General features: G+C 41.1%; 1 long non-coding RNA gene across 1 annotated transcript; it reads right to left on the minus strand.

The window, feature by feature from the left end:
* Positions 1 to 1,369: 1,369 nt before the first annotated feature.
* On the minus strand, positions 1,370 to 3,728 carry LOC127326075 (uncharacterized). Its single transcript, XR_007867605.2, has 4 exons — positions 3,255 to 3,728; positions 2,517 to 2,593; positions 2,333 to 2,396; positions 1,370 to 1,635 (listed from the first exon to the last, which is right to left on the minus strand). It is a non-coding gene; the product is annotated as an uncharacterized lncRNA (long non-coding RNA).
* Positions 3,729 to 9,014: the final 5,286 nt, after the last annotated feature.

Consider the following 9,014-nt stretch of genomic DNA (forward strand, 5'->3'; position numbering starts at 1 on the left):
TTCATGAAATATTCATAACTTGGGACGAAGTTTCCCATGGTGTCAAGAACTGAATGACGAACCCAACTTTGATATCAATGTTTTTATGCTATTTAGATTGGATTGACATACACATTTAAACATATGAAAGAAAGGTTGTTTTTTTTTCAAATGTGAACCGTAGCAACGCACGGGTTTTGTCCTATAAGAGGTAAAACAACTAATGTTGGCGCCAGAACAAAAAAACAGGGAATTTTTAATCTTATAAGCGGCAAAACAACCAAAGTTACGCCCGGGGATATCTATACCTAATAATAAAGAAAATAAGCCTTCTTGTTGGTCCGTTTTTTATTGCCCATATTTTCAAACAAAATTACAAGCAATTGCCACCGGTAAGTGAACATAACGATTCGGCCAACAAAACTACTCCGCCCCCAGCCTTTCTTGCTCGTCCTCCGCCTGAGCCGCCCTCCCCCACTTCCATGACTACAGACTGTCACGCAGGGCCACCGCCGCTGGCACTCCAAATCCCTTCCCATGCTGGCCCTATCCTCCTCGGCACTAGGATCCTACAACCTCCCCATGCTGGCCGGCTGGCCCTTGCTCATACCTCGCGGGGATCCCACGGCCTAGAGAATTATTCCGACTGACGGCAGCGACCTCTGCTACTTCACTTGCGCCGCCTCGTCCACAACGTTTCCTATTTCCCTGGCGCGCCACCCAGCTGACCTTCCGAGCGAAACCAGAAGGCTCCAGATCAGCATGTGCTCTGCAATCCCCATCCATGACCACCGAACGGCCATGCCCATCCATCCCCAATCTCATCCGCCCGCCTCCAGGGTCGCTGGATACTCACGAGCACCTGTTCCCTCCAGCGATTCGTGCTCCTCCGACACAGGCTCCCAAATGTGAGCGTGGCCCAGATCCATGATCCACGGGTGGCCACAGGTGCAGCTTCTGTTGTGTGTCCGCAGCAAGGAAGAGGCGGTTCGTGCAGATGAAGTGGAAGTAGGTACTACAACATGACCCCTCCTACAACAACACATATATCTGTATCTAAATGCTAATATGGGCGTTGCTAGCACCTTTACGAACGGATAATAATGCGTTGCGTTTTTGGGTGTTGCAAGGGTACAATGCATCGCATATGGATCCGTTGGTAAGAAGGGCGTTCCTAAGGTGCAACACATATAACAAAGGGTGGACAACACTTACATATGTTGGTGCTTGCACTGCCCAATTGAATTTATAAGATGCATCATATTAGTATTATTACAAATATCATGAATTGGGTCCATGCCATGCATTTAGGACATGTGAAGTGAGAAAAATCGATATACCTATTTATAGAGAAGTGAACCATATTATATATTGTATTAAAAACATATCATTAAAAGAGGAACAGCATCCACGTGGTACATTATATAAACAATTTTGTTTACAACATCACTGCCCTTCTACGAGATAACTAAACATGCAGAGGTGTGAAGTAGATTATCCAGCATCAACGACATTGTCCTCCTTGCATTCAACTAACACAATCTTGCTTCAAAATAGGATATTCTAACTAATCCTATATATCTTCCTTCTCATGTCATGCCTTCTAATGTACATTTCTGATATCTGAATATAGTAGTCCTTGCTGATCTTTTTGGCCTGTAAAGACAGAGATTCAATTTTAGAATCGATGTGAAAAAACATAAGTTCCTTGGAGCAGCTCAGTGAACATCAATACGATTATATAGGAAAACAACTGGTAGCATTACAAACCATCTAGGATCACAAAGCTCAGTGAACATTAATACGATTATATAGGACAGTTCTTTACAGGAATTTCACGATCTCAAAAACCATAGGAATTAACCACTTATGAATCTTGTATCACCTGGAATAGTGGTTACTTAGTAATTTCATATTAGACAGTAGAAATATAATGATTGGTAGCTAACAGCTATTGTAGCACTTGTAGAACTAAAATCGGGAAAAGCAACCAGCAAGAATTGCGATTTATGTACATGATAATTATGTACAAATAAATCAAGATTGGACAAATGAGTTGCCTCTTGCCAAAACGGGAGTAAATGTGAGCAGTATGAAAAACGATATAGGAAGGGCTCTTAAGTAGTATTGACTAATTTGTACTACTACTAAACCAGTGAGAGCATTTGCCACGGAAAACCAGAGGATAAATTATAATGTGGTAAATTAATCTATACACTACTCAAATTTCAACACTCACTACCAAACTAACATACAAAAATATGTGTTACCATGACAACTTCTAGAAGAAACAGCACATAAGACTATTTTTTATTGAACCAGGAATTGAAGGAAACAGAGGAAGCGAAATTACCTGTTTGAACAGCAGATGACTAGATCATAAATGTAAAAGATATAAGTAATATTAGTTTCTTGGACTGCAGATCAGAAAAAAAGATGTGCATCAACTCCTCGCACATCCGAGAAAAATGGAAACGTGCATATCACCTTGCAAAAAGTATTAATATAGCCACATCTGTGATAAAAAAGAAGCTTACGACTATTGTCCTGCAGCAACCTTCGGAGAGCATTCTCCGAGGACTTGTTCCCCTCTACCATCAGTACAGATTATTTTCTGTCAAATCAGATGAGAACCCCGCTTGAAATACATGTATACGTATTTATAACAAACAACAATTAAACTACGTCATGTTATCCTCTTCTTTCAATAGCCATGACCAGTGGACATAACAGTCTGTATTCAAACTTTGGAGGTTAGAAAACGAAAAAGATTCCTAAAATCAATGACTTAAAAAGTTCAAACTTTGGAGGTATGCAGTAAAGTAAACTAGCAACTTAACAATATGGATTTATTAATTAAGACTAGGTACATCCTAGGAAACCAGCTAGTTTCATTTTTTCTATTAGAAGCACGTGGACTCTCCAATGGTCAAATTACTAACACAGAATGAAAGTGCTAAGTCGATCAGGTACCCCATTATCTAAGTGGAGATTTAAGAAAATTACATTCTTGCTAGCTACCACTCAGAACAAATTGTGTGGTATAAGAGACCGACTTCTCAACATAATTAAGCCCAAAAAAAGAAGGTTTGGGCATGTGGCAAAAAAACAGCAGTTTAGCAAAACGAGGAATCTGCCTTAACGAAGCAATAAAGCTTAAATAAAATTTGGCGATGCTGGCATGGATTGATTGGGCCCCTCACCTATGCTAGATGATTGAATCAGACTCATTGTACTTCATATTGTCAGCAGATCAGGAAATTGGGGGAACAAACCTGGGCGGACGTAGACTGGAGCGCGCGATGCAGACGTGTAACCGGATGCCAGACCACCATGGCTCGTCGACCTCGACCTTGGGGGTTGTGGTTCGCCTGACGTTGCTGCACGCACGGCAGACCGAGGTCTGTGAGCCCCTTACTCCACTCGAGGCTGGAGGTTTGCCCGTCTCATGGAGGTGTGGCCAGAAACCCCACATGGCTCGATCTGATGGGAATAGAATCAGAGGAGAAGAGGGGTCAGATCTGAGCGGTGGAGACTTGAGAAATATGTACCATGAGAGGGGGAAACGGAGAAGAAGGGACGTGGATGGTTGTTTCCATGAGATCTGCGGCGGCGCTTTCGGTTGCGGTGGATGGTGCTAGGGTTAAGGTGTATTGAAGACAGCTGGGGATCGGGAGTTGGCAAATGGAAGCGGAGATGTGAGAACGTGTGAGGGAGGACGACTTAACGAGGGCCGTGACGTAGAGAAGGTGGATTCTAGAAACACATGTCAACTCCGTTGCAATGTATCTGTTGCTTTGGCCCTAGTCGTGTTGTAGTAGGAAATTAATTGGTGGCCATCGAAACGGTTGATGATTTGCATCTTTCTTCTATGTGCAGATCCACTTTGTTTTACATTTATATTTCTGTCAGATCTGGATTTTTTTATGCCACGAATTTTTTCAGGCCAACAAGAATTCTGTATGTATCTCACCATAAAACTAACTGTTGCATTATACATCCGGGCAATGCACATGTATTCTTCATTAGGAAATCTGTCCAACACTTGTAAAATTGGTTAATTCAAGGTTCAACTCATTATTGAATGGATCTGATGTTGTTCCTGGTGTGCAAATTTTTTTTTGACATGTTCTTTGATATGCAAGTATTTAATAATGCATTCTTTTCATTTGTATAAGATGGTTAGAAACTGTATTATGATTTTTGTGCAGGAGATTCATGTGTACCAATGAAATAAATAGAAACTTGAGTTTTTTGTTAAATGGAAAAACAAATCTGAAGTTTACTTGATTGCAGCAATTAGATGGGAGCATAAATAATAAGTTGTGTCGCTCAAATTAGCTTCAACATGTGACATATTTAATATTTGTTTGATTGCAGTTGATTTTTGTCTATTGTTGGCACTTTATTAATGTTTTTTCATGTCAAGAGCATTTCATCCCATCACAATAAGATCGATTCACCGTCTAGGCTCCGACTTCTTTTTGCCTGAAATCTGTGTGTTCCCGACCCAACATGTACATCTTACCGCTACACGCATGGAACCTTATACTCCCTCCACCACATGAAACATGTTTGAGATTTATCAAAATTTAGATGTATCTAACTACTATTTAGTGTCTAGATGCACCGAAGTTAAACAATTCTCCAATATATTTCGTCAGGCAGAGGAAGTATTACTTATATTTGTAATACTTCATTTTTGTATCAGCGAGCAGAGACCGCGAAATAGACGAAAAAACGGTTCAATCAGCACATGTTTAGAAGCCATCGAGAAAATTAAGGATTATGTATTTGTTACACGAAATTTTAGGCATGTACTTTATGTCTACTTAAAGTAGATTTTTCAGTTTTTCGATTCCCAATGCGGCTAAAATATGTAGATTTTATTTCTACGGTGTACGAAAGCAGTGAGCATGAATCCATATTATTTCATGAAATATTCATAACTTGGGACGAAGTTTTCCATGGTGTCAAGAACTGAATAACGAACCCAACTTTGATATCAATGTTTTTATGCTATTTAGATTGGATTGACATACACATTTAAACATATGAAAGAAAGGTTGTTTTTTTCAAATGTGAACCGTAGCAACGCATGGGTTTTGTCCTATAAGAGGTAAAACAACTAATGTTGGCGCCAGAACAAAAAACAGGGAATTTTTAATCCTATAAGCGGCAAAACAACCAAAGTTACGCCCGGGGATATCTATACCTAATAATAAAGAAAATAAGGCTTCTTGTTGGTCCGTTTTTTATTGTTCATATTTTCAAACAAAATTACAAGCAATTGCCACCGGTAAGTGAACATAACGATTCGGCCAACAAAACTACTCCGCCCCCGCCTTTCTCGCTCGTCCTCCGCCTGCGCCGCCCTCCCCCACTTCCATGACTACAGACTGTCACACGCGGCCACCGCCGCTGGCACTCCAAATCCCATCCCATGCTGGCCCTATCCTCCTCGGCACTAGGATCCTACAACCTCCCCATGCTGGCCGGCTGGCCCTTGCTCATACCTCGCGGGGATCCCACGACCTGGAGAATTATCCGACTGACGGCAGCGACCTCTGCTACTTCACTTGTGCCGCCTCGTCCACAACGTTTTCTATTTCCCTGGCGCGCCACCCAGCTGACCTTCCGAGCGAAACCAGAAGGCTCCAGATCAGCATGTGCTCTGCCATCCCCATCCATGACCACCGAACGGCCGTGCCCATCCATCCCCAATCTCATCCGCCCGCCTCCAGGGTCGCTGGATACTCACGAGCACCTGTTCCCTCCAGCGATTCCTGCTCCTCCGACACAGGCTCCCAAATGTGAGCGTGGCCTAGATCCATGATCCACGGGTGGCCACAGGTGCAGCTTCTGCTGTGTGTCCGCAGCAAGGAAGAGGCGGTTCGTGCAGATGAAGTGGAAGTAGGTAGGAAATTAATTGGTGGCCAACGAAATGGTTGATGATTTGCATCTTTCTTCTATGTGCAGATCCACTTTGTTTTACATTTATATTTCTGTCAGATCTGGATTTTTTTCATGCCACGAATTTTTTCAGGCCAACAAGAATTCTGGATGTATCTCACCATAAAACTAACTGTTGCATTATACATCCGGGCAATGCACATGTATTCTTCATTAGGAAATCTGTCCAACACTTGTAAAATTGGTTAATTCAAGGTTCAACTCATTATTGAATGGATCTGATGTTGTTCCTGGTGTGCAACTTTTTTTTGACATGTTCGTTGATATGCAAGTATTTAATAATGCATTCTTTTCATTTGTATAAGATGGTTAGAAACTGTATTATGATTTTTGTGCAGGAGATTCATGTGTACTAATGAAATAAATAGAAACTTGAGTTTTTTGTTAAATGGAAGAACAAATCTGAAGTTTACTTGATTGCAGCAATTAGATGAGAGCATAAATAATAAGTTGTGTCGCTCAAATTAGCTTCAACATGTGACATATTTAATATTTGTTTGATTGCAGTTGATTTTTGTCTATTGTTGGCACTTTATTAATGTTTTTTCATGTCAAGAGCATTTCATCCCATCACAATAAGATCGATTCACCGTCTAGGCTCCAAATTCTTTTTGCCTGAAATCTGTGTGTTCCCGACCCAACATGTACATCTTACCGCTACACGCATGGAACCTTATACTCCCTCCACCACATGAAACATGTTTGAGATTTATCAAAATTTAGATGTATCTAACTACTATTTAGTGTCTAGATGCACCGAAGTTAAAAAATTCTCCAATATATTTCGTCAGGCAGAGGAAGTATTACTTATATTTGTAATACTTCATTTTTGCATCAAGACCGCGAAATAGACGAAAAAACGGTTCAATCAGCACATGTTTAGAAGCCATCGAGAAGATTAAGGATTATGTATTTGTTACACGAAATTTTAGGCATGTCATGCTGACTTTATGTCTACTTAAAGTAGATTTTTCAGTTTTTCGATTCCCAATGCGGCTAAAATATGTAGATTTTATTTCTATGGAGTACGAAAGCAGTGAGCATGAATCCATATTATTTCATGAAATATTCATAACTTGGGACGAAGTTTCCCATGGTGTCAAGAACTGAATGACGAACCCAACTTTGATATCAATGTTTTTATGCTATTTAGATTGGATTGACATACACATTTAAACATATGAAAGAAAGGTTGTTTTTTTTCAAATGTGAACCGTAGCAACGCACGGGTTTTGTCCTAGTCTATACCTAATAATAAAGAAAATAAGGCTTCTTGTTGGTCCGTTTTTTATTGCCCATATTTTCAAACAAAATTACAAGCAATTGCCACCGGTAAGTGAACATAACGATTCGGCCAACAAAACTACTCCGCCCCCAGCCTTTCTCGCTCGTCCTCCGCCTGCGCCGCCCTCCCCCACTTCCATGACTACAGACTATCACGCGCGGCCACCGCCGCTGGCACTCCAAATCCCTTCCCATGCTGGCCCTATCCTCCTCGGCACTAGGATTCTACAACCTCCCCATGCTGGCCGGCTGGCCCTTGCTCATACCTCACGGGGATCCCACGGCCTGGAGAATTATCCGACTGACGGCAGCGACCTCTGCTACTTCACTTGCGCCGCCTCGTCCACAACGTTTCCTATTTTCCTGGCGCGCCACCCAGCTGACCTTCCGAGCGAAACCAGAAGGCTCCAGATCAGCATGTGCTCTGCCATCCCCATCCATGACCACCGAACGGCCATGCCCATCCATCCCCAATCTCATCCGCCCGCCTCCAGGGTCGCTGGATACACACGAGCACCTGTTCCCTCCAGCGATTCGTGCTCCTCCGACACAGGCTCCCAAATGTGAGCGTGGCCCAGATCCATGATCCACGGGTGGCCACAAGTGCAGTTTCTGTTGTGTGTCCGCAGCAAGGAAGAGGCGGTTCGTGCAGATGAAGTGGAAGTAGGTAGGAAATTAATTGGTGGCCAACGAAACGGTTGATGATTTGCATCTTTCTTCTATGTGCAGATCCACTTTGTTTTACATTTATATTTCTGTCAGATCTGGAATTTTTTATACCACGAATTTTTTCAGGCCATCAAGAATTTTGTATATATCTCACCATAAAACTAACTGTTGCATTATACATCCGGGCAATGCACATGTATTCTTCATTAGGAAATCTGTCCAACACTTGTAAAATTGGTTAATTCAAGGTTCAACTCATTATTGAATGGATCTGATGTTGTTCCTGGTGTGCAATTTTTTTTTTTGACATGTTCTTTGATATGCAAGTATTTAATAATGCATTCTTTTCATTTGTATAAGATGGTTAGAAACTGTATTATGATTTTTGTGCAGGAGATTCATGTGTACTAATGAAATAAATAGAAACTTGAGTTTTTTGTTAAATGGAAGAACAAATCTGAAGTTTACTTGATTGCAGCAATTAGATGGGAGCATAAATAATAAGTTGTGTCGCTCAAATTAGCTTCAACATGTGACATATTTAATATTTGTGTGATTGCAGTTGATTTTTGTCTATTGTTGGCACTTTATTAATGTTTTTTCATGTCAAGAGCATTTCATCCCATCACAATAAGATCGATTCACCGTCTAGGCTTCGACTTCTTTTTGCCTGAAATCTGTGTGTTCCCGACCCAACATGTACATCCTACCACTACACGCATGGAACCTTATACTCCCTCCACCACATGAAACATGTTTGAGATTTATCAAAATTTAGATGTATCTAACTACTATTTAGTGTCTAGATGCACCGAAGTTAAAAAATTCTCCAATATATTTCGTCAGGCAGAGGAAGTATTACTTATATTTGTAATACTTCATTTTTGCATCAGCGAGCAGAGACCGCGAAATAGACGAAAAATCGGTTCAATCAGCACATGTTTAGAAGCCATCGAGAAGATTAAGGATTATGTATTTGTTACACGAAATTTTAGGCATGTCATGCTGACTTTATGTCTACTTAAAGTAGATTTTTCAGTTTTTCGATTCCCAATGCGGCTAAAATATGTAGATTTTATTTCTATGGTGTACGAAAGCAGTGAGCATGA

The sequence above is a fragment of the Lolium perenne genome, chromosome 6, assembly GCF_019359855.2.
Source record: "Lolium perenne isolate Kyuss_39 chromosome 6, Kyuss_2.0, whole genome shotgun sequence".
In the NCBI taxonomy this organism is placed as follows: domain Eukaryota; kingdom Viridiplantae; phylum Streptophyta; class Magnoliopsida; order Poales; family Poaceae; genus Lolium; species Lolium perenne.